Below are 26,186 nucleotides of genomic sequence, written 5' to 3' on the forward strand. Positions count from 1 at the left end.
CACTTTTTCTGCAAACAGTTATTATTTAATGAAGAAAACCGCGTTTACGACTTTTAAGTAACAACGGAAAGGAATTTTGTGAAGGCTGAAATCGGAAACTATCAGAAAGTTGATGTGTTTATGGTCTCTTCGTTCTTCAAAAATAGCCCAGATTTTATGTTCCGGAAATAGCAAACGTGAAAGCTACATAGCTTGACGTCTGATACGGAAGCACTATGACACAACACTGAGTCGCAGTATTGTCTTAAAATCGAGGGAATCTAGAATGGATTATTTGTGCAGACCATGCCGAAAAGATTTCCAGGGAAACGTGTGAAAGCCTGAACAACAACACATGTTGAGAAGATAATTCTGTGGTTTTTGCCAGAACTACTATTCTTTCCCAACTACCACTTTCCTCAGTTTTCAAATTTTCCTTCATCGTAATAGAAGTGGAAAACTGCAGAACACAATCGTGTTCACCTTCGACAGCTTTGAAAATTGCATCTTTTCTTTTCCTCCCGGTCATTAATTTAAACTACCGGGGAACTGTGTCTATAAAACATCTTGTTTGTACAGCAGAACCTTAAAGTATCTGTTGTTCTACAACGTAGGTAGCTGCTACTGACACGCTATAAGTTAAAAGTGCTTAAGCACCACCAACTTTCATTTTAACGTAATGCCCTGGTCTTGTAACATTTTCCCGAACGTTACAAGCAACGTTCAATTTTTTTATTTATCAAAATCCTATAGCTATTTAACAGCCACAGATGAGACAGTTGGAAGTGGAAAATTACTGTCTTTATTGACTTGTTTGGGATGAATAATGTGATTCCAAAGTGTTAAATGGTTTCTCAGATGCCTCAGAACAAGACCTACATCAGGCATGAAATACAATTTGCTATCAGCATCGTTGCGCTACATGCCAAACAGGTCAGGTGTAAAATGAAGCTAATAAATGAAAATAGGTTTTCAAATGTACTACGATATAGAATTCAATGCTCTTACATAACTGTGTTACAAATTAAATAAATTTAAGAAGACAGTGGTATTAGGTGAAGAGAATAGGGAGGAATAAAGACTTTTGCTAAATGGGGATCGATCTTGCGAATTTTGCATTATAAGTCAAGCTCTCTACCTCTTATGCTACAAGCAACGATCGGTGGGAGTAGAGTGTTAACTTGCATTCTCACAGACAGAAACACACATAGTGACCACCACACTGTGCGCATCTATTTATTCTTTGGAAAACTCTAAAAACAATTTTTACATGCTACGGCCTACAGAAAAGGAAAATTTTAATTTTTCAGGAGTTTTTATAAATGTCTGATGTACAATACATGCTGATACTACACATCATTTGTAACCCAAAACAAGACATCACTGTGAATGAACTTTAGAACAATAGGTGCAGCGTGCTAGCTAGTGACGTCACAGGCAAACATGACTTAGGTGCAGCTTTGTAGCAGACTTTCAAATTATTTGAATTTTCTTTCCGTTTTCCTAAAAAAAATACTGGACTTCACGAGGTAAAAGTATCATGTTATGGGCATAAAAGGACATCATTTTTAAGACGATTTCCAGGAAACAGTCAAATATTGAATTCTTGGATACGGAAAAACGGAACATCCGTAAACGTTTTGTGTGCAGTGTATGGTAATAATGCAGTTGACAGGAGTGTGTTGGGCTAAACCGTCAAGAAGAGCAGAAAGTGATCTCTGTGATTGGCCACGTTTGAGACGTCCTTTCACAGCCACTACTTCAGACGATTTGATTCGCTTGCTTGCCGTTATTTGTGCGGATTAGCATATCACAGTCCTACAGCTATCGGTGAGCACTGGAAGTTCTAAAATGGTTCACATGGCTCTGAGCACTGTGGGACTTAACTGTTGAGGTCATCAGTCCCCGGCCAGTCGCGGTGGCCGTGCGGTTCTAGGCGCTCAGTCCGGAACCGCGTGACTGCTACGGTCGCAGGTTCGAATCCTGCCTCGGGCATGGATGTGTGTGATGTCCTTAGGTTAGTTAGGTTTAAGATCCCAAGATTCGATGGAAAACCATTTCATCTGAATTGTTGGAGCACAGGCCAATACAGAGGCCCTTCTGTCACGTATTGTTACAGATTGCAATATCTGGGTACATCTCTTCTAGTTTTTACCAAGAGAGAAATTCGCTTTTACACAACGCTGGCGAAAGGACAATGTCGAAAATCAATGCATGTAGAGAAAATGTTGACTCTAATACACACATAATAACATTCGGGGCATTATTTATTGAACAACCTTTGTAAACTTATCATCCGGTTGATGCGACGGTACAATAGCCTCCACTACTTTGGCGACTAAAAAGCGCTACTGTTGGCGGAACAGACACACATACAGAGCGGCGCAGGTCCTCACACAAGACGAAAGGGATCAGTTTGGTCAGGAAGATGTGTTGAACTAGAAAACATAATTAAGGATCACTTCTTTGAAACGTAGTAAATGTTTCCCATTTCGAAGTAGAAGATTGAAATTATGGTCAAATCTGCCTACAAACTTCCTCTGCAGTGATCCAAAAGCGTGATTCCCAGCGTCTTCATTCTCGGTCTCTGGAAAGCTTCAAACAGCAAGAAAAAACGCGGGGAAAAGGCCAGAGCACAGAAGTTAATGTGAGGCGCAAGATGGGCTAATGATGTCATGTTGGTACCAAATTTTGCTGCAATGCTCCTCGTTGCAACTGTCGACGTGTCACATTATGTGAAGGCCGTCGCACCCGCTGTCGCCCACATTTCACCCGTTCTTTTGACGCCTCTGCTATGCAGCTTAGAACAGCGACGTCCAACTTTGAAATTACACTGTCTTCATATGGGCGGCTGAGGAAATCATTTCAGACACACCACCGTTCAGAATTGACATGAAAAACCTCAGAAGGTCGCATAAAAAGCGTCAATGAAACCACCCCTTCGCTTGAGACGCTGATTCTCACACATATCGCGGTAGAAAAAAAGATTTTTCAGTGCGATGAGTGACTTATATTCTGAGAGTATTTTTCAGGATGGACTTGATGATGTAGAAAAAGGCATAAAGGATAACGGAGTGTATATCAACAACAATAGCTTTGCTGATGACATTGTATTGATAGCTGATAATGTAGATGACCTTCAACAACTCGTCAACACTTCGACACGCAAGTCGCCGAAGTGGCGTCAACTCAAAAGATCTGCACCAGGCGAACTGTCTACCCGATGGGAGGCCCCAGCCACACGACATTTCACTTCGTTTTTTCACAGTGGGAGATTACAGCAGTACTCTAGGCCTGAACATTAACTTCAAAAAGACTAATTTTATGATTGTCACACGAGAGTCCGACTCATTTGAAGTAGCAGATCTACGATTTCAAGGGTTTGTAATAGGAGGGTAGTTCCAAAAGTAAGGTCTCCTATATTTTTATAAGTACATAGACCTGTTTATTTCTACAATGGTTTACATCAGTTTACAGCTTGAACATTTAGCTATTTTTCGACATAATCACCATTTCTGTCGATGCATTTTTGTAGACGCTGTGGCAGTTTTTGTATGCCCATGTCATACCAGCTCGCTGCCAGGATCACATGCAGGTACGTGGTTGAATGGAAGGATTTGATTCCAAATCACAGACAGCACTTTTACCAGAAACGGCAACTCTGTCAGCGATTCTTGTATGTGCCTGTAGAACCAAGACCACTTTTTATGCAGAGTGACGGTAACATAGTCGTCGTGATCGTATTTTTAATAGCGCTGTCCTTATGCGAGATGTATGTTTCTGGCGGTAGAATCCTTCTGCAGTCAGCTTCAAATCTCGGTTTTCAGCAATGTTCCTCGAAAAGAACATCTTCTGCCCTCCGGGGATTCCCATTTAAGTTACTTTGTGAGTGTAATCCGACTGCTGAAAGAAAAAAAAAAGTTTACGCACCAAGAAAAGTAACTTTCATGATCAATTTAATTACTTAGCCTATCAATTTGATATCAATGAAGTGCTGTCTGGCGGGTGGAAACGATGGCTGGGATACCATGGTCATAATTGTTGAGTTGGAGCGGTAATCAGGCACTTTTTCGTTTGCAGCTATATCTTTTAACGAAATTTCAATCTCTCATGTAGACAGGGAGAGGTAAGCATCGTAACAAAACCAGATCTATTACCAAATTTATAATTTTATACATAGTATAAAACTTATGTTTACAATTTCCCTGTGCTGTTACCGTAAGAGATTTCGTATGTGGTGAGGCATTTGGTCACTTCAAGGGAATTCGAAAGTGAGGAGGCGTCCTATGACAAAGGTAGATCTTAGCACTGTGTCATGAACCTAAAATTACTTTAATACTCTATCCCTGCGATGTACAATGTGACAGATATCAAGCTGATTAGAATAAATTTTTTTCTACATGATGAGAAAATACTTAGAGGAAATGTATCCTGTGCGAGACTGTTACAGGATTTTCACAAGCGCTTGCGTGAGTGTGTGTGTGCGTGTGTGTATGTGTGTGTGTGTGTGTGTGTGTGTGTGTGTGTGTGTGTGTGTATGTCTACTGCTGACAAAGGCCTTAATGGCCGAAAGCTATGATTGTGTGAATCTTTTTATTGTGCCTATCGCAACTCAGCATCTCTGCTATATGGTGAGTAGCAACTTTCCTTCACTCGTATTGTTACATTCCATCCTGGATTCTCCGTTGTTTGATTACCAGTCAGGCATTTACTTTGGAAGGAAGGAGTCTCACAAGCACTGGTGTCCGATAGGTTGGTTCACGCATACAGAAACAGGACATAACACTACAGGGAATTGGCGTGATACCTCATTAAGCTGTGGGACAGCCAACAGCAGTGCGGCAAACCTGTTGCTGCTTCGAAGTCCCTTCTGCAAACCCCAACTCAGAGCAGCCAGCATGCGAGGTGAACCGTGAGAAAGTTTTTCAGATATGTTTAATCGATCTGCAACGCTGTAATTATGTGCTTCCTCGCACAACCAGCATGAAAAAGTGACACAATTGTTTAAATATTCCACACATTGTAATCGATTTACTGACAAATTTTTTAAATGAACTCTACTCCATACACAGCTTGTAACCCATGAAGTCTTTAAATAAACAGGATTCCATAGACTGCAATCTATTTCTCAACAAGTTCTTTAAATCAATGATTCTACGCACTGCCTTGTATCCCATAAATTCTTTAAATAAATAACATTGCACATATTGCCTTGTGTACCTGAAATAGTTAAAACAATATTCCATACATCCCATTCCCCACCAAATAGCCAATCAACTGAGTCTTTTTCACCACAGTCTCCATGTGGGGGAGGGGAAGGGGAGGGCTGGGGGATTTCCCAGAGGGGAGAGTTAATTAATTGATCAATTTAAGTAATTAGTCAATCAAATTGATAGCGTGGGGGGTGACTATTCGAATAACTCAGGAATGGAAGTGTACTTGTATCGGTGAGGGGAATACCTGAAGGGGAGGGGAAGGAGGAGGGGGAGATGGAGAAGGGAGGGGAACGAGGAGGGTGGGAGTTTCTTGGAAGGATGGATTATCCCCAGGGTGACTTAAACTACTTAGCAGAACAACAGATTAAATGTCTGTCAATCAAAAGATAACAAAAGGTTTGCCCCTGAATGTATACTTGCCCTTGATGAATGCAACCTGCACTAACAAAACACGCTCTTACCCTGCTACTGGTGTCAGCCGAAGCACCCATACAGCACAGCAGTCTATCAACAATATACTACCCATTTTGTTTGATCATGGTGGACTTACATTTCGCGAAGATAAAGCCCTTCTGCACACATTTTCTGCACTTTGTCTTCGTGCTTGCCAAACATCACTTTGGCCAGCAAGGTCACTGGACCACTCCCTGACTGAGAACGTTTGAAACATTGTTGACAGGGCCCCCCAACTATCTTGGGGTTCTCACGATCTAGTGCACAGTTGGACAGAATTTGGCACGATATTCCCACGACATTCCTCATAAGCACATCCAACAACTCTCAATGAGTGCAAAGCTGAATAACTGACTGCATGAGGCCGAGACGTGGACCAACACATCGTTGACTTGCTCAGTTGGTGAAGTACTTTCTCTGGAATAAATCATCAATTTTTTTCTGAAACTTTAATCATTTGTTTGTCTCTATATGTATATCATACCTACAGATTTTCATCCGAATCCTACAATGGGTGTTTGATTTTCTCAGAAAAACTGTTTGATTAGAGCCAGTTTGTCGTCCTACGGCTTTAATAACCATTTAGATGTGGATTCCCTTAAAATCGAGAAAGGCTGTCACTCCATCTTCCCAGAACCAACAAAGTCAGGGATTGCAGTCTCAGCTGCCGTCTGGACATATCATGAGATAGGAGAGAATTCTCTGCATATCTCTTTGGACATTGAATAACACTGATTGAAAAAGTGAACAAAGTAAACTGTGTCCAGCGTCATTAACAAGAGCAAGAAAACGTCCATCTCTCATGTAAAAAATAAAAAAAAGGAAACTCGCTGGAGAAATATGCCAGACAGTTTATATATTTTATTGTTTGTATTGCCTGTCGTGTTCAAATTCATTATAAATTCGGCCTGTCTGCCAAACATTGATCTAGGTTGCGACAGCTGCATGTTCCTCATTTGCAGTACACAGTGTTTAAAGTTATTATACAACATTAGGCATTATAGATTTACACGATGTGTGATTGTACATAACACAGTGACAAAAAGCATATAAGAGTAAAAAAGTATACTACTGGAATTTCAAGCATATTAGCACGCTAACGAAAATGCGTAATTGGTCAGACTTATCCACGTTCTTTACAGGAATAATAATCTTGTCTTGTTTGTTTTACTACATCTGTAGACCGATTTCCTTTCCTTAAGAAAACCAGTCTTCGGTGATCAAACAAGCACAATCAGCTTGGCTCCTTTCCCAACAGGTACATTAAGGCCTCCACTTCAGCTCGAATTATGCCATACGTACTTCAGTGAATAGATGTGAGTAGCTCAAATTTCATCCAAACAGAATATAGGCTGTATTCACCTAACATAAGCACCAAGTTCTCCGGTAATAATTTAATTCTGGAGACAATTATGTCCTTGCGTTCAAGTAAAAATTGAACAAAAGCTTAATATTCGCGTCACAGATCCAGTAATATTTATTTTTTAATTTATGTTTTTCTCATTTTTTCTAAGGTTGATGTTGGGTTCTCGCCATTGCCGTAAAATTCAACGACGGTCCTTCTCACAACTTTATCAAAGTCGTTTAGTCTGATTAAAGAGCTGTGTTGTTTAATAATTTTCCTTGGAGAATTGAACGTTGGGGATTTTCCCTCGCGACACATGCGACGTGTAGTTCTTAAACCAACGCCACAAGCTACGGCACAAATACCCTGTACAATAGCAAAGATTTTTCCTACAATTGTTGTTTCTTTCGGTAACAAAGTGCCGCACTTCTTCATATCATCGTTATTGATTATGTCTAACCTCCAGAAATATTTCATGACGTGCGTGCAAGTGGATTCTAACAGTTCACCATCGTTGTCCACAAGATGTTTTAAATATTTATAGACACTGTGGAGAGTGAATCTGCTTTACCGCCGAAACTCAGTAACCTATTTCAGTCGTATTTTCTTCCTACATTCAAGGTCCGGTCTTTTTGCAGTTGTTTGGAAACCCGACCCACATGGCATAGGGAAAATCTCCGTTTCTTCCACAAATTATATAAATACTTCAACCTAGTAAGTAAATTGCACAAATAATACCAAGAGAAACACTTTTTCCTTCGAGTCAAACTATCGAAACCAATAACTAAATAAGGAATGGAAAACAAGGACTGAGCGAAAATCTGCATATCATCTCACTACTTGCATTCTACCGGCGCTCGAAATTGGCAACTATGGGCGCTCATCATTGCCATTTTCAAATGTTAGAAACAAGGCGAGACAAGGCACTAGTTCGGCAACAGCGCGCTTGTAGGTACCATCCAGTACGCATGGCCAGCTATAGTTGCATGATACCAGTCAAACATATAGAGTCGTGACAAGCTGGGGAAATTGTTATCGTCTGGCAGTTTCAATGACACTAGTACCCCTAGCGACGAGTAAGCCAGCCGCAAGGTTAATGTTCTCTAATTTTGTCCATTATAAAGTGGTTCTGTGAAAACCAGCGACGGTAAAAACAAGGAGTTTATTTATAAATGATTTTTCTGTTACTGGTCACGATTTTATTTTATTCATATTTTACACAACGCGTTTCGGGAAATGATTCCTATTGTCAAGCATGTTTTCACATTTAACTATACCATTTTTACATAATGTTTTCGAAGTGAGGTTCTGCTTTGTTTTTTTGACTTTACTGCAGTGTATAGAAAACGCAAAACTTTTAGTTAGTTACCAATTTTTATGTCTGGTTAGTGGCGAAATTTGGAAGAACTTGTACCTACATGTTTCTTAGGTCCATTCATGCGGAGTCTCACACATGTTAAACATCACACACAACTTTCAGTGCACAGTATATATCAGTGAGCTGACATATACATAAACCACTTGGAACAAAGGTTATTTGGCACCCAAGAACCCTGCCTAAAAGAAATTGAATTTTTTATAATTGTAGTGACACATTACTGTTACTGAAAGGTGATGACATAGACATAGCAGATATTCTAAATTTCTTCCGTAATCTACATGAGAAAATTATATTTACAGTGGAACTGGAACAAGATTAAAGCATCAATTACCAGGGTTTAAATATTACAAGAAACGACAATTCATGCACATTCAGAATTGAAAGGAAAATACAATGACTGTCATCACAGTCGTCAGAGCTATATAGTGCAACAAAAATGCCTTTGAACCAAGAGTACATGCAACAAGCAATAAAATAATGAAACAGATTACAGTTGCCAATTACTACATTGCTTCTGTGGTTGACACAGTCCTAGGCAAAGTGAAGAAAGACACAAAAACAAATGTATATCTAGCATCCCATCCGCTGGCAACATATCCCAGAAGAATGCAAATATTTTCATAAATCTCAAAATGAAAGATGTGTTTTGTACTTCACATAAACTACAACTACATGGTATAAAGTGTAATCATGGCCCATACTCAGACTGTGGAACATACAAAGGAACATGCCAGAAACACTCATGTTCCACCTAGGACAAACAGGCCAAAATTTCAACACCAGGTACACAGAGCACATAACGCCTACACACACAATAGAATCACTACATCAGCATTAGCCACACACATACATAATACAGGACACCAACTTGCAAAAGTAGAACAAAATATCAAAGTATTCCACTGACTACGTAAGGGGTATGGTTCAAATGGCTCTGAGCACTATCGGACTTAATATCGGAGGTCTAGAACTTAGAACTACTTAAACCTAACTAACCTAAGGACAGCACACACATCCATGTCCAGGCCATGATTCGAACCTGCAACCGTAGCGCTCGCATGGTTGCAGACTGAAGCGCCTAGAACTGCTTGGCCACACCGGCCGGCTACGTAAGGGGTATTAAATGGATTTATTAGAAGAGGATCTATTCACATTATAGAAAATATGAAGTCAAAATCTTAAATTAAAAAACCTGAAAGTGCATCAGGGAATTTCTTGAAAAGCTTTGACAATATGTTTAAATAAAAATAATAACAGAAATAAGCAACATTGTAGAACACATGCAATCAAATTATAATCCACATTGTTAAGACAAATATCCACTGTACAAAAGCATATCATGTGAGAGACCTGTAACATTATCTCTGTCAACTACATCTACAAAAATCTTTGTAACTATTTGTTCATGTAAGTTACTGTCGATATATACCGTACGCTGAAAATTGTGTGATGTTTAACATGTCTGAGACTCTGCAAAAATGGACGGTAAGAAAACTGTAAGTTCTTCCAGATTTCATCACGAACTACATACAAAAATCGAAAACTAACTAAAAGTTCTGCTTTTTTTATGTTAAAGACAACAAAACGAAGCAGAACCTCACACATCGAAAACATTACGTATAAATGCCATAGTTGTTGTTGTTGTTGTTGTTGTTGTGGTCTTCAGTCCATTAGACTAGTTTAATGCAGCTCTCCATGCTACTCTATCCTGTGCAAGCTTATCTCCCAGTACCTACTGCAACCTACATCCTTCTGAATCTGCTTAGTGTATTCATCTCTTGGACTCCCTCTATGATTTTTACTCTCCACGCCGCCCTCCAATACTAAATTGGTGATCCCTTGATGCCTCAGAATATGACCTACCAACCGATCCCTTCTTCTAGTCAAGTTGTGCCACAAATTTCTGACGGCCGTGGTGGCCGTTCGGTTCTAGGCGCTTGTAACATCCACAAGATAAATTTTAGCTACAGTGCGACGAGAGAAAATTATGCCTCTAACAGTTATAAACATTATCTATTCGACATATAAAAAAAATAATGAAAACGATCATAAATATTAATTATTTATATAATATTCTATGATGTAATTGGACATATCGATGTGTATCATACAAAGGCAATGATAATTGTAAATTCCTTTTACAATCTGCGTTTGTCTTCCTTTGTTTTTACCTTTTGTTGGTTGGCTTTTGTAGGTTGCGGACGCATATCAAACTGAGGTCTGTAAAGAAATTGTAATTGTTGTTGTTGTTGTTGTGGTCTTCAGTCCTGAGACTGGTTTGATGCAGCTCTCCATGCTACTCTATCCTGTGCAAGCTTTTTCATCTCCCAGTACCTACTGCAACCTACATCCTTCTGAATCTGCTTAGTGTATTCATCTCTTGGTCTCCCTCTACGATTTTTACCCTCCACGCTGCCCTCCAATACTAAATTGGTGATCCCTTGATGCCTCAGAACATATCCTACCAACCGATCCCTTCTTCTGGTCAAGTTGTGCCACAAACTTCTCTTCTCCCCAATCCTATTCAATACTTCCTCATTAGTTATGTGATCTACCCATCTAATCTTCAGCATTCTTCTGTAGCACCACATTTCGAAAGCTTCTATTCTCTTCTTGTCCAAACTATTTATCGTCCATGTTTCACTTCCATACATGGCTACACTCCATACGAATACTTTCAGAAATGACTTCCTGACACTTAAATCTATACTGGATGTTAACAAATTTCTCTTCTTCAGAAACGCTTTCCTTGCCATTGCCAGCCTACATTTTATATCCTCTCTACTTCGACCATCATCAGTTATTTTGCTCCCCAAATAGCAAAACTCCTTTACTACTTTAAGTGCCTCATTTCCTAATCTAATTCCCTCAGCATCACCCGACTTAATTAGACTACATTCCATTATCCTTGTTTTGCTTTTGTTGATGTTCATCTTATATCCTCCTTTCAGGACACTGTCCATTCCATTCAACTGCTCTTCCAAGTCCTTTGCTGTCTCTGACAGAATTACAATGTCATCGGCGAACCTCAAAGTTTTTATTTCTTCTCCATGAATTTTAATACCTACTCCGAATTTTTCTTTTGTTTCCTTTACTGCTTGCTCAATATACAGATTGAACAACATCGGGGAGAGGCTACAACCCTGTCTTACTCCCTTCCCAACCACTGCTTCCCTTTCATGTCCCTCGACTCTTATAACTGCCATCTGGTTTCTGTACAAATTGTAAATAGCCTTTCGCTCCCTGTATTTTACCCCTGCCACCTTTAGAATTTGAAAGAGAGTATTCCAGTCAACATTGTCAAAAGCTTTCTCTAAGTCTACAAATGCTAGAAACGTAGGTTTGCCTTTCCTTAATCTTTCTTCTAAGATAAGTCGTAAGGTCAGTATTGCCTCACGTGTTCCAGTGTTTCTACAGAATCCAAACTGATCTTCCCCGAGGTTGGCTTCTACTAGTTTTTCCATTCGTCTGTAAAGAATTCGTGTTAGTATTTTGCAGCTGTGACTTATTAAGCTGATAGTTCGGTAATTTTCACATCTGTCAACACCTGCTTTCTTTGGGATTGGAATTATTATATTCTTCTTGAAGTCTGAGGGTATTTCGCCTGTTTCATACATCTTGCTCACCAGATGGTAAAGTTTTGTCAGGACTGGCTCTCCCACGGCCGTCAGTAGTTCCAATGGAATATTGTCTACTCCGGGGGCCTTGTTTCGACTCAGGTCTTTCAGTGCTCTGTCAAACTCTTCACGCAGTATCATATCTCCCATTTCATCTTCATCTACATCCTCTTCCATTTCCATAATATTGTCCTCAAGTACATCGCCCTTGTATAGACCCTCTATATACTCCTTCCACCTTTCTGCTTTCCCTTCTTTGCTTAGAACTGGGTTTCCATCTGAGGCCTTGATATTCATACAAGTCGTTCTCTTATCTCCAAAGGTCTCTTTAATTTTCCTGTAGGCGGTATCTATGTTACCCCTAGTGAGATAGGCCTCTACATCCTTACATTTGTCCTCTAGCCATCCCTGCTTAGCCATTTTGCACTTCCTGTCGATCTCATTTTTGAGACGTTTGTATTCCTTTTTGCCTGTTTCACTTAGTGCATTTTTATATTTTCTCCTTTCATCAATTAAATTCAATATTTCTTCTGTTACCCAAGGATTTCTACTAGCCCTCGTCTTTTTACCTACTTGATCCTCTGCTGCCTTCACTACTTCATCCCTCAAAGCTACCCATTCTTCTTCTACTGTATTTATTTCCCCCATTCCTGTCAATTGCTCCCTTATGCTCTCCCTGAATCTCCGTACAACCTCTGGTTCTTTTAGTTTATCCAGGTCCCATCTCCTTAAATTCCCACCTTTTTGCAGTTTCTTCAGTTTTAATCTACAGGTCGTAACCAATAGATTGTGGTCAGAGTCCACATCTGCCCCTGGAAATGTCTTACAATTTAAAACCTGGTTCCTAAATCTCTGTCTTACCATTATATAATCTATCTGATACCTTTTAGTATCGCCAGGGTTCTTCCATGTATACAACCTTCTTTCATGATTCTTAAACCAAGTGTTAGTTATAATTATGTTGTGCTCTGTGCAAAATTCGACCAGGCGGCTTCCTCTTTCATTTCTGTCCCCCAATCCATATTCACCTACTATGTTTCCTTCTATCCCTTTTCCTACACTCGAATTCCAGTCACCCATGACTATTAAATTTTCGTCTCCCTTCACAATCTGAATAATTTCTTTTATTTCATCATACATTTCTTCAATTTCTTCGTCATCTGCAGAGCTAGTTGGCATATAAACTTGTACTACTGTAGTAGGCGTGGGCTTCGTATCTATCTTGGCCACAATAATGCGTTCACTATGCTGTTTGTAGTAGCTTACCCGCATTCCTATTTTCCTATTCATTATTAAACCTACTCCTGCATTACCCCTATTTGATTTTGTGTTTATAACCCTGTAGTCACCTGACCAGAAGTCTTGTTCCTCCTCCTTGTTGCCCTTGCAACTACTGAAAAGGCTGCTGCCCCTCTTCAGGAACCACACGTTTGTCTGGCCTCTCAACAGATACCCCTCCGTTGTGGTTGCACCTACGGTACGGCTATCTGTATCGCTGAGGCACGCAAGCCTCCCCACCAACGGCAAGGTCCATGGTTCATGGGGGGGGGGGGGGGGAAATTATAATTATTTGTTGATTATTACTTGAAAATAGAGCTCATTATTATTATAAATATGAGTGAATAATTATTTGTAACTTTAATTCCTCTCTCAGTAAGCATTATCTGTTATAATTATTTCTTTCCGCTGCAAAGAGCGCAGCCATTAATGATAGCGATTTGTATCGCGTTTTTGTCTGATTTCCTTAGAAACAGATCAAATGTTTGCTTGATGAAGTCTAAATAGTGCACAATACGAAAGTAGATTTTATAGCGTTTAATAATCATTTTAAATATTTACTTATTTGCTCTAACAATAGAAAGACTGTATCAATTGTCTGCCGCCATCTTAACAATTATCTCAGCGGCAAATTCAAATTTAAATTACGAACTCTGTAGAATAAATGCCGAAGGTAATACAAATGTGTAAAAATAAATGTGCTCCGGTGGTCCCGAACTCATTTTAATGAAAATGATTCGAATCAGATTGGTTCTTTAAAAACAGTGCTCATAGCACGATGTTTATAAGAAACTTTTCTAGCTGATGTATGGAGCCGAAATTAATTACGCACGAGTTGCGAAGAATATTGTTTCAGGTAACATACGTCAGTGCTGTGCGCGGCTCATATTCGGTGGTTTTAATGATCATTTTGCTGAAGATAACTGCTTCCATCTTAATCAATAGTTGTATTGAATCTGTTGTATGAACTGTGATTTAGTGACAATTATGCAACTTACAGACAACAATTTAACACGACGTTAACTTGGAGTTCTTTAGCAACTTGATCAAATCTTTAGCCGGGAGAAAAATTATTTAGTAATTACTCAATATTATAAAATAAGATTATCATTTCCATTAACAAATTAGTTAAATACCAAACCACTGAATAACACAGCAAACGCCACACGCTACAGCCTGGAACCGCGCTACCGCTAAGGTCGCAGGTTCGAATCCTGCCTCGGACATGGATGTGTGTGATGTTCTTAGGTTGGTTAGGTTTAAGTAGTTCTAAGTTCCAGGGGACTGATGACCTCAGAAGTTAAGTCCCATAGTGCTCAGAGCCATTTGAACCACAAATTTCTCTTCTCTCCAATTCTATTCAACACCTCATCATTAGTTATGTGATCTACCTATCCAATCTTCAGCATTTTTCTGTAGCAGCACCTTTCGAAAGCTTCTATTTTCTTCTTGTCTAAACTATTTATCGTCCATGTTTCACTTCCATACATGGCTACACTCCATACAAATACTTTCAGAAACGACTTCCTGACACTTAAATCTATACTCGATGTTAACAAACTTCTCTTCTTCAGAAACGCTTTCCTTGCCATTTCCAGTCTACATTTTATATCCTCTCTACTTCAGCCATCATCAGTTAATTTGCTCCCCAAATAACAAAACTCATTTACTACTTTAAGCGTCTCATTTCCTAATCTAATTCCCGTAGCATTACCCGATTTAATTTGACTACATTCCATTTCTCTCGTTTTGCTTTTGTTGATGTTCGTCTTATATCCTCCTTCCCTTCCCAACCACTGCTTCCCTTTCATGCCCCTCGACTCTTACAACTGCCATCTGGTTTCTGTACAAATTGTAAATAGCCTTTCGCTACCTGTATTTTACCCCTGACACCTTTAGAATTTGAAAGAGAGTATTCCAGTCAACATTGTCAAAATCTTTCTCTAAGTCTACAAATGCTAGAAACGTAGGTTTGCCTTTCCTTAACCTTTCTTCTAAGATAAGCCGTCGGGTCAGTATTGTCTCACGTGTTCCAACATTTCTACGGAATCCAAACTGATCTTCCCCGAGGTCGGCTTCTACCAGCTTTTCCATTCGTCTGTAAAGAATTTGTGTTAGCGTTTTGCAGCCATGGCTTATTAAAGTGATAGTTCGCTAATTTTCACATCTGTCAACACCTGCTTTCTTTGGGATTGGAATTCTTATATTGTTCTTGAAGTCTGAGGGAGTTGCGCCTGTCTCATACATCTTGCTCACTAGATGGTAGAGTTTTGTTAGGCCTGGCTCTCCCAAGGCTGTCAGTAGTTCTGATGGAATGTCGTCTACTCCCGGGGCCTTGTTTCGACTTAGGTCTTTCAGTGCTCTGTCAATCTCTTCACGCAGTATTATATCTCCTATTTCATCCTCATCTACATTTCTTCCATTTCTATAATATTGTCATCAAGAACATCGCCCTTGTATAGACCCTGTATATACTCCTTCCACCTTTCTGCTTTCCCTTCTTTGATTAGAACTGGGTTTCCATCAGACCTCTTGATATTCATGGAAGTGGCTCGTTTTTCTCCAAAGGTCTCTTTAATTTTCCTGTAGGCAGTATCTATCTGACACCTTATGATATGTGCCTCTACATCCTTACATCTGTCCTCTAGCCATCCCTGCTTAGCCATTTTGCACTTCATGTCGATCTCATTTTTGAGACGTTTGTATTCTTTTTGCGTGCTTCATTTACTGCATTTTTATATTTTCTCCTTTCGTCAATTAAATTAAATATCTCTTCTGTTACTCAAGGATTTCTAGTAGCCCTCGTCTTTTTACCTACTTGATCAAGGCTACCCATTCTGCTTCCACTGTATTTCTTTCCCCCATTCTTGTCAATCCTTCCCTAATGCTCTCCCTGAAGCTCTCTACAACCTCTGCTTATTTCAGTTTATTCAGGTCCCATCTCCTCAAATTCCCATCATTTTGCAGTTTATTCAGTTTTAGTCTACAGTTGATAACCAATACATTGTGGTCAGAGTCCACATCTGCCCCTGAAAATGTCTTACAATTTAAAACCTGGTTCCTAAATCTCTGTCTTACCATTATATAATCTGTTTGATACCTTCTAGTACAAACAGACAATTCACTTGAAAATGGGAATCATTTCTCGAAAAGCGTCGTATAAAATATGAATAAAAGAAAATCATGACTAACAGCAGTAAAAATGAATGTGTGTTTTTAATCATTTTTCTACTTAATTAACGAAATAGTTATTTTATTTTTGCATTCCAGACATTTCTAAATGATCAAGAGACGTGAATGAACGTGAAATAAATGCAATAACAGCCCAATCTCACTGATTCAGTGACATACGCTAGAACTTATACATAAACAGATATTTTCGAATATGCACATAGCTACAGCTTACATCCCTGAATGCAAGATAATATAAACACATATTTCATGCGCTAGAAGCATATATATCTGTTGATGTCCGTTCTTATTACAGCAGGTGTCCGCCCCCGGTAGCTGAGTGGTCAGCGCGACAGACTGTCAATCCAAAGGGCCCGGGTTCGAATCCGGCTGGGTCGGAGATATTCTCCGCTCAGGGACAGGGTGTTGTATTGTCCTAATCATAATCATTTCATCCCCATGGACGCGCAAGTCGCCGAAGTAGCGTCAAATCGAAAGACTTGCACCAGGGGACCGGTCTACCCGACGGGAGGCCCTCGCCACACGACATTTCATTTCCTTTTATTACAATAGGTACTTTTCTTGACATGTAAGAATTTTGTATAGAGTTTGATTATTCACACATTCCAACACTTCACTGGACTTTCTAATACACGAAGATTTTTGTGAATGTAATCGCTTACGTATCAAAAGTGACTGTGTTGAAGATTCTTGCCATTTGTGACTCAGCTGTAGCAACAGTTGTGGAATGGGTTTCTTCTGCGTTGGGAAACAGTTTTATTTCTTTTTAATTTTTATTATCATGTCTGTGACGTTTTTCCTTAAGTTACAGTTGTGGTGGCGTATTTGTTACGTTAAATAATGTAGGTATAGGATTCTGCACAAGGTTCCTACGTCCCACATTCTTTGATTTGACTGGAAGTTCTGTGAAGAAACTTTCACTTTGTTGAGGAGATTGACAACGTCCTTCTGCTAAGGTCATGTTTTCTGATGTTTACTAACCTTTATCTGTTCTTAAAAGAAAACGACACTCTTTATTAAATATCTTTAGTTTACAATAGAATTCTAAGTAAGCTTTTCTCTAAAATACCATTTCATATCTCCGATGATCATTAAGGTACTAAAGAACGACAAATGTGTAATGTATTTAATCAGGCGAATTATATGGCTCTACATACGCTACATATTTTAAGTATAAACGATACTATTCGCATTTCTCCAATGTCGTATTCAGAACTACAGCTTTCTAGCCACTTGGAGTGCTGCTGTCACAGTGTATAACAAAAATGAGAAGGAGTGCCGTGATTGTATGTCTTAGACTATAGCGATACTTTATAGCTAGAGGTACATTAGCAGACAAAACATTTTGGAATCTTTAATTAATTAATTAGTTAACAGCATGCAATATTGCTATTACCAACATACGCATATCAAGAAAAGTTTTGCATCATTCGGTTCCGAGGGTTCCGGAACCTGTACAGAAAATTGGAATAGAGATCAACCTAAATATCATTTCCATCCTTTTCATTGCTCATCAAAACCACACGTTGCATGTTGTACCACCATACAGCGAGACCTTCAGAGGTTGTGGTCCAGATTGCTGTACACACCGGTACCTCTAATACCCAGTAGCTCGTCCTCTTGCGTTGAGGCATGCGCACGATGGGGGGCGCGAATTTCGCCCTTGAAGAGGAATGCCTCGCCAATATGTTGCTGCTATGGTTGCACTGTCGGTCGTAGGATAGCATTTACTTATCATACAGCCGTTACGGCGCCTTCCGTGGCCACCAGCGGCGTACGTCGACCCCACATAATGCCACCTCAAAACAGCAGGTAACCTCCACCTTGCTGCAGTCGCTGGACAGCGTGTCTCAGATGTTCAGCCTGACCGGGTTGCTCCCAGACACGTCTGCGACGATTGTTTGGTTGAAGGCGTATGTGACACTCATCGGTGAAGAGAATGTGATGCCTATCCTGAGCGTTCCATTCTGCATTTTGTTGGACCCATCTATACCGTGCTACATGGTGTCGTGGTTGCAAAGATGGACCTCGCCATGAACGTCGGGAGTGAAGCTGCGCATCATGCAGCCTATGGCGCACAGTTTGAGTCATAACATGACGTCCTTTGGCTGCACGAAAAGCATTACTCAACATGGTGGCGTTGCTGTCAGGGTTCCTCCGAGCCATTATCCGTAGGTAGCGGTCATCCATTGCATTAGTAGCCCATGGGTGGCCTGCGCGAGGTATAACATCGACAGTTCCTGTCTCTCTGTATCTCCTCCATGTCCAAACTACGTCGCTTTGGTTCACTCCGAGATGCCTGGACACTTCCGTTGCTGAGAGCCCTTCATGGCACAAAGTAACAATGCGGACGCGATCGAACCGCGGTATTGACCGTCTAGGCATGATTGAACTACAGACAACACAAGCCGTGCACCTCCTTCCTGGTGGAATGACTGAAACTGATCGGCTGTCGGACCCCCGCCGTCTAATAGGCGCTGCTCATGCATGGTTGTTTACATATTTGGGCGGGTTTAGTGACATCTCTGAACAGACAAAGGAACTGTGTCTGTGATACAATATCCACAGTCAACGCCTGTCTTCAGGAGTTCTGGGAACAGGGGTGATGCAAAACATTTTTTGATGTGTGTGTTTTGTAAAGTTGAGATGTGACCAGCACTCTGAATACACACGACATTTAATATGTTCATTACGAATGCAGTTTTGCCACTGGAGAGTAAACGGCAGAAAAAAATTATTAAGGAAGTGAAATTATATGATTGGGTAGTGTCTGTTCTTTCGAACATGACCAGTGGAACAGATATCACAATGGATTCGTCTCAGTGGGCGATGAATGCACTACCTTTAGTGCAGATGCATGATTATGTTCGACTTTCTGCAGTAATCTCAATGTAGCGAGCATGGGGGATATGGTTGGGAACTGTAGGTAGGTGGCGCTACTTGTGAATGTGATTCGGCCCAGAGGCATACCATCATAGTGCCCGGAGCTCCAATAAATGCTGTCTCTGGATGGCACAATGATCGACGCATCTGCCTTGTAGGCTGCAAATTCTGCTTTCGGATCCTGATCGTCGCTGATCGTGCATAATGTCGCGATGCAGCTGACATCAACAGTTCCTTTATTTCCCTTTCCTTTCTCCCCTCCACCTTCGACTTACATAATATGTAAAATTATGTAAAGTAAGGAGACTATCGATGCAATTGTAGACCGATTTAGAAGTACAGCAATCTCTCACTTATTCAGTTTAATGTGGTCTTTAAACGGCATGGCTGTCAGAACAATATTCCAGAACAAACATGTTTTTTACCGGAAAATGCTATTAACTGTATCTAAAAAACGTGATACATGTGAGATTTGAAAGGCCGGTGCATTATTTACGCGTAACTCCCCAGGATCAGATCACTTATTTACGAAATTACATTTAATACACACTGTATTTACTATAACTTACTTCCAGGTGACTTTCGGCGAATAATGGTCGAATTTCTGTTTCTTCTGTTCCTGTTTTTCATTCGCTTTTTTAGTGCCGAGAATTGCCTTTTTCAGGGAAGTAAAAACATTGGTAAAGTTGTAAGAGGTATGCGCTGCCTGCGATATAGAATCGCTGACCAGAGAGCAGTGTTGACTGCAGTACGAACTGTGTAACTGTAGCAGTTAGTTGTGGCTAGTCGCTTGTCTGAGGTAGTCTGCGTTTGTCTGCAGTCTGCTCCGGTCGGGAATCTGGAGATGGAGTATTGTTGTATAAGGTAAAGAAGCAGAGTCGCGCGTATTTGAACTGTTATCCAAATGTTTTAAAAAAATGTCCTAATAATGATTTTGGTAAGATAAAGAATTTTTTTTTAAAAAAAAAGCATTCATTTCAAAAAAATCAGTTGCTTCCTTTCACAAATCAGAAATGTATAAGGCAGCATTGCACGGAGCTGAGCCGAAAAAATTTTTAGGTAAGAGCAGATATATTCGAAGTTTTTTTATTGAGGTAAGAATTTTTGCTTTTTATTCAGAATGATCTTACAGGGCCACGACGCAGCACTAGAGATGGGCAAAACTGTTCTTTTCAGAGATCGGATCAGAACTGTTCACTCCCTGAAATGAATTAGCTCTTTTTCATGACTCACCACTCATTTACAATAGAAAATAAATGGAAGGCACATTGCCCTTTAAACTTGGTTTATTCCAGTACTATACCTGTATTTTGATCTTATTTGATCATATTTTGAAGTAACACAGATAATGAGTAAGAATTTTGTATTGTTTATTGAAATTTCCACGATATGACAAAGTTTTTGATTATTGATTTATTTTGCACTATCGTGGTTTTTTGGGTGATCGGAAAATGTTGTAACTTGAGATTTACATTAACAATATATTTGGCTACAATGTATTAAAATTTCATTAACCTCATACAAATACATCGCAAGCCATATATTTTTAAAGTGAACGTTTCCTTCCGAGGACGCCTAAAATCGCAAAATCCGTACCAGAATAAGAAAAAAACTGTAAATTTAACTGTAAAACGAAAGTGCTGCATATAGCCTTACGCAGAATAAAACAAGGAAAATATTGGTGTATCACATTTTGCGATACGTTTATCGGTTCGCTCGTAATTAAAGCGTAAATTCGAGTGTCCATAATAAAAATCCTATAGTAAGAGGAGTCGTCAGGAACCTAATCTAATCAGTTTAAACAAATAAAAATAAAATAAAAACAAATGATGTATACATAACATAATAATGTAATATACGTAGCGGTATTACTACGAAGAACAATATCCAGTAGAGACGAACTCCGATACAGAGCCGCTGAGTCGAGCAGGTCGAGCCGCGAGCTGTATTACTGCGTGAGCCGAGACCGCAGAGACCAGAGTGACACCTGAGTCGCTTTGCTCAACGCTCTGGCTAGAGTCGAGACGGTGGGTTGAGCGTTGAGCGGGCGAGTTCCGTGGGTGGGGGGAGCGGTGAACTCACCCGCTCCGAGACAAATCGTCTGTTCTCTTGCGAGCAGGTTGTTGCAAGTAGTTCCTATGTTATCCGCTAGGTGGCTCTCTGTCCTGTTGCTCGCATCAACTGCCCAGAGGGCAGGACGTGCGACTGAAACGATCGCCGACAGAGTGCGATGCGAAGTCAAGCTGCGCCAGACACTGCTCGCGGCAGACGACGCACAAAGACGACACGGCATATGTGAAACACAAAATCCAATGGGGCACTGCACAATGCAGGCAGCCAAGGTAGAAGCAGGGCAGAGGCCGGCGCTGGCTGTGTTGTGTGGCGTGCACTGTGCTCTGACCAGCAGAGGCGCCGCTGATATGCTCCGTCTCTCTCTCTCTCTCTCTCTCTCTCTCTCTCTCTCTCTCTGCCGTGGGAAACGTTTGGAGCTACCGTTCTTTTTTTCTGAATCACTGATTGTTCACTCCTTTGAAAGATTCAACTCTATGAATTAGTTCAAGAGTGCATCCCCCATCTCTACGCAGCACTGCTGTCGTTCAAATTTTTACCAGGTTACTGAATTTATTTTTATTATGAGGTTTAAGAATTTTTCTGTTTCGTGCTTACATCAAATGAGAAAAGAATTTTGTGGGTACATTAAATGTGAATGCATTTGTGCACGGAGATTATAAATGGGAACCAATTTTTTTCTGAGCTGACACAAAAATTAGAATCGCTATCCATAATAATTATTTTAATTTCAATTTAATAAATTTTGTGGGGAGGTTACAAAGTCAAACAAATTTTATTTCCTGCATAGTCTAAGAACAGTTCAATACATTTCATTACCTCGTCTTCGGCCTCTTCTTGTATCACACACATTTTCTTTTCTACATCCTCGTTACTTCCCTGGCCAAATCCTTACGTATAGACATCGCTTTTTAAGCACTTACATGTGTTTTCTTCATATACATTTTCATAATCTGAAATTTGTATTCCAAAGAAAACATTCGCTCTAAACGTAGCAGAATACTTCCGGCTTCGCTTTTCTTTTCCGAACTATGTACGATCAGTCCTCAAGCAACCATAATCCATGCCTGGATAATCAGGATAATTGGCTTTTGACAGTGCTTTAGACTGATCCAACTAACGCCGTACGGTTGAAAGACGTACCAACATTGTCGGCGCCCACTGCATTTCCACGTCAGCTGAGCAACGCACTGTGTCCGTCGGCTCTCGATTCATAGTTGCTGTAGGAGAAAAGTGTAATGTTTAATTTCGCGTGCTTTGCGATGTGCGTTGAAACGAGGGCGCAATGGACGCACTATAGAGATTTACAGCGAAAGTTAATTTTAGATTTTTTATGTGATTTTTATAGGAGGTAAAGACATTAAACGATTTTCTGACACCACGAAGAGCGGAACTCTGTGGCGGCTGCCTACAGACAGCAATTGTCACGATAATTTCACAACTTTGTACCTCAAATGTCATACATGATCTGATTAAAAGCTTACTGTACACGGATGTGACAAAAGTCGTGGGATAGCTCTGTGCACATATATAGATGTCGGTAGTATCGCTCACAAAAGGTATAATAGGGCAATGCATTGGCGGAACTGTCATTTGTACTCCGTCATATAACTGCAGATATCCAGGTGGGACGTTAGGACAGTGCTACGAAATTGGGCGTTAATGAGCTATGGAAGTAGACGACCAACGCTATTGCGTTTGTTAACAGCACGACATCGCCTGCTATGCCTCTCCTGTGACCATATCTGTTGGACCCTAGATGAATGGAAAACCGTAGCCTGGTCAGATGAGTCCCAATTTCAGTTGGTAAGAACTGACTGCAGAATTGGAGTGTGGAGCAGACTCAAAGTAGCCATAAACAAGGCATTATGCAAGCTAGTACTGGCTCAAAAATGGTGTGGGCTGTGTTTACTCGGAATGAACTGAGTCCTTTAGTCCAACTGAGCCGGACATTGACTGGAAAAGGTTATGTTCGGCTGCATCGAGACCAACTGCAGCCATTCATCGACTTCATGTTCCCAAACAGCGATGGAATTTTTATGGATCACAAAGTGTCGTGTCAACAGGCAACAATTGTTCGCGACTGGTTCGAAGAACATTCTGGAAAATTCGAGCGAAAGATTTGGCCACACAGATCGCCCGAGATGAACCCCATCGACTATTTATGGTACATAATCGAAAGGTTAGTTTGTGCACAAAATCCTGCACCGGCAACACTTTCGTAATTATGGACGGCTATAGAGGCACCATGGCTCAATTTTTCGGCAGGGGACTTCCAACGACTTGTCGAGTCCATGGCACGTCGATTTGCAGCACTATGCCGGACAAAAGGAGGTCTGACCAGATTTTAGGAGGCATCCCATAACTTTTGTCGCCTCAGTATACGTGTACTCTGTGATTCGCTAATAACGCTGACGTATGGGCTGAGAGTTACAGCTGGTAGCTGATGAATTCCTCTGATAACACGTAAATTACAGACGATTCAGCCAAGGCCTCTCACACTATAGTTTGTAGGAGAAATGGGTGGAGTGGGGGGGGGGGGGCTAGACCTGTGGTATGGAGTACTTTTAAAATTTTGGAAGATGAATGGCGACTTGTGAGTAGCTTCAGTTCTGACCCGTTAAAAATCTACATAATACCGGCATTTAAATCATTTACTTGATAAACGAACACCTGACTACAATTTTTCCTTTCCCTAAGAGCCATAGAGGGGTAGCCCCCTCTATGTCCCCGTGTTTAGTCACCCTTGCACTGTGCTCCATCGGTGACGCTCTCCTATACATTTGAACATCACATGATACCTGAAACACAGTTTAACCCTACTGCATCTGAATCTTAGTCTGATGGCGGAAGTGCAGTACTTATCGGTATCCTATATCAAATTATCCTAATAATATGGCTCTGAGCACTATGCGACTTAACTTCTGAGGTCATCAGTCGCCTAGAACTTAGAACTAATTAAACCTAACTAACATAAGGACATCACACACATCCATGCCCGAGGCAGGATTCGAACCTGCGACCGGAGCGGTCACGCGGTGCCAGACTGAAGCGCCTAGAACCACACGGCCACACCGGCCGGCTATCCTAATAATAATTATGTGCTACTACATTACTGTTAACTTCATAAGGTAGTCTTTTGCCGGTTTCTCTTTTATGGCTGTTGCTAATAATCTTGTATACGACCTAACGTCGTTCTTGTTTTAGGTACAAATTACGACCATCGGCAATGTCCTAAATTTTAGAGTTATAAATGCTCTTGGCCCATTCTTTTCCGCGTATAAATTTATGAGTTCTCACTTCATGAGGAGATTATGCAGCTATAGTCCAGTAAGAGTTAAATTTCATATTTCATACTATGGGAACCAGCACACTCTCTAGTCACCATCCCCTTCCTCCTGTAACTTTTATGTTGTAGGGTTTTTACGTGTTTTTGTTATTTTAGTATTTCTGTATAAGGCCATTATATTTGTACTGGTTTTTTTATTTTTCCTAGATTATCTGAAGATACCTTTCAATACAGGCGAAACACGTCGCAAATTAAGAACTAATAAATCCATCTTCATTGCAACTAAGGCTGAACTCTCTCTATAATAATTGTTACTTTTCGTATCTCGTTGACGCCCTCAAAGTGTGGCTTTCAATTTTTCATACCCAGTTATTTTCATTTCCTCTCCTTATAATAATAATTAATTCTTTGAGTTTTGATTTTTCACAAATTTAGATTGACGTGTTCTTTTACTATCCCAGCATCTCTACAGTTATGTCTTTTAATTGTTTTTCTCTTATTATGTTCCTTCGTAGATTGTTCTTGACCATTTTAATTCCACTTGTTATTGATGTATTTTACAGAAGGTATTTCAAATATGTGTTCTCGTCCAGTCTGTGCACGTACAAAAAATAAAAAAAGAGATTTGACAATGATGATGCAGTGATTTACGCTGTGAACTTTTGGTGGGACTCAAAATCAAGACCTTTTATTTGAATGGTGTGTGGAAGTTATCTGAGCGTCCCCGCAAGTACACGCGGGTATTACATTGAAAAATAACTGTATGAAATTTCGGTCATTCTTTATTTTTTTTGGCTAGAGACTTTTCGACCACCCCTCGTACATGAAAAGAAGAGTTTGTTAACTAGTGCATCAAGTGTTGCTTTCATAGTCAGTTGCAAATTACCAGGAACTCCTGAGGCAAAGGATCTTTTTACTGTTCATGCAATAAAGTGAACTAATGTTCCATCTGTTGCAGTTCCAAGAAACCATCTGCCAGAGCAATGAAAGAACTCACTGTAATAGCCGGATGATATTACTTTCGTCTGGTCATAACACTTTCCTCTACAGCAGGCTATTCTAAATCTTCTTTTTCTTAATTTCTTCTCCCAACAGTTCTGTTTTTCAACCGCCAGATAAATTTTGGAGAACTTCCTTATCTTGATAATAAAGTTTTTTTCAGTTATTGTGTAGCCTGTTTCAACCAAGAGACTTTTATTTCAGTATTTATAAGTCTGGTTTAAAGTATAGCAACATCGTCAATAAATTTCTGGAAGTTACCTTTTATACCTTTATTATTGCTGCCATTATATGGGTGCTGCGATAGCAAGGTGTAGAAGAACACAAAGGACTTGCAGGGAAACGCGCCCATGAATGTTTGTAAGTGTTACACATTATCATCGCCACAAAAGAAAATGTTAATTTCACTACAAAATAAAAAAACATCCTAGAAGGCAATTCGTTTCCAGGTCGAAAAAAGACAAAATGAGACGACAACGGCGAT

This window comes from Schistocerca americana, chromosome 2 (assembly GCF_021461395.2).
Source record: "Schistocerca americana isolate TAMUIC-IGC-003095 chromosome 2, iqSchAmer2.1, whole genome shotgun sequence".
NCBI lineage: Eukaryota > Metazoa > Arthropoda > Insecta > Orthoptera > Acrididae > Schistocerca > Schistocerca americana.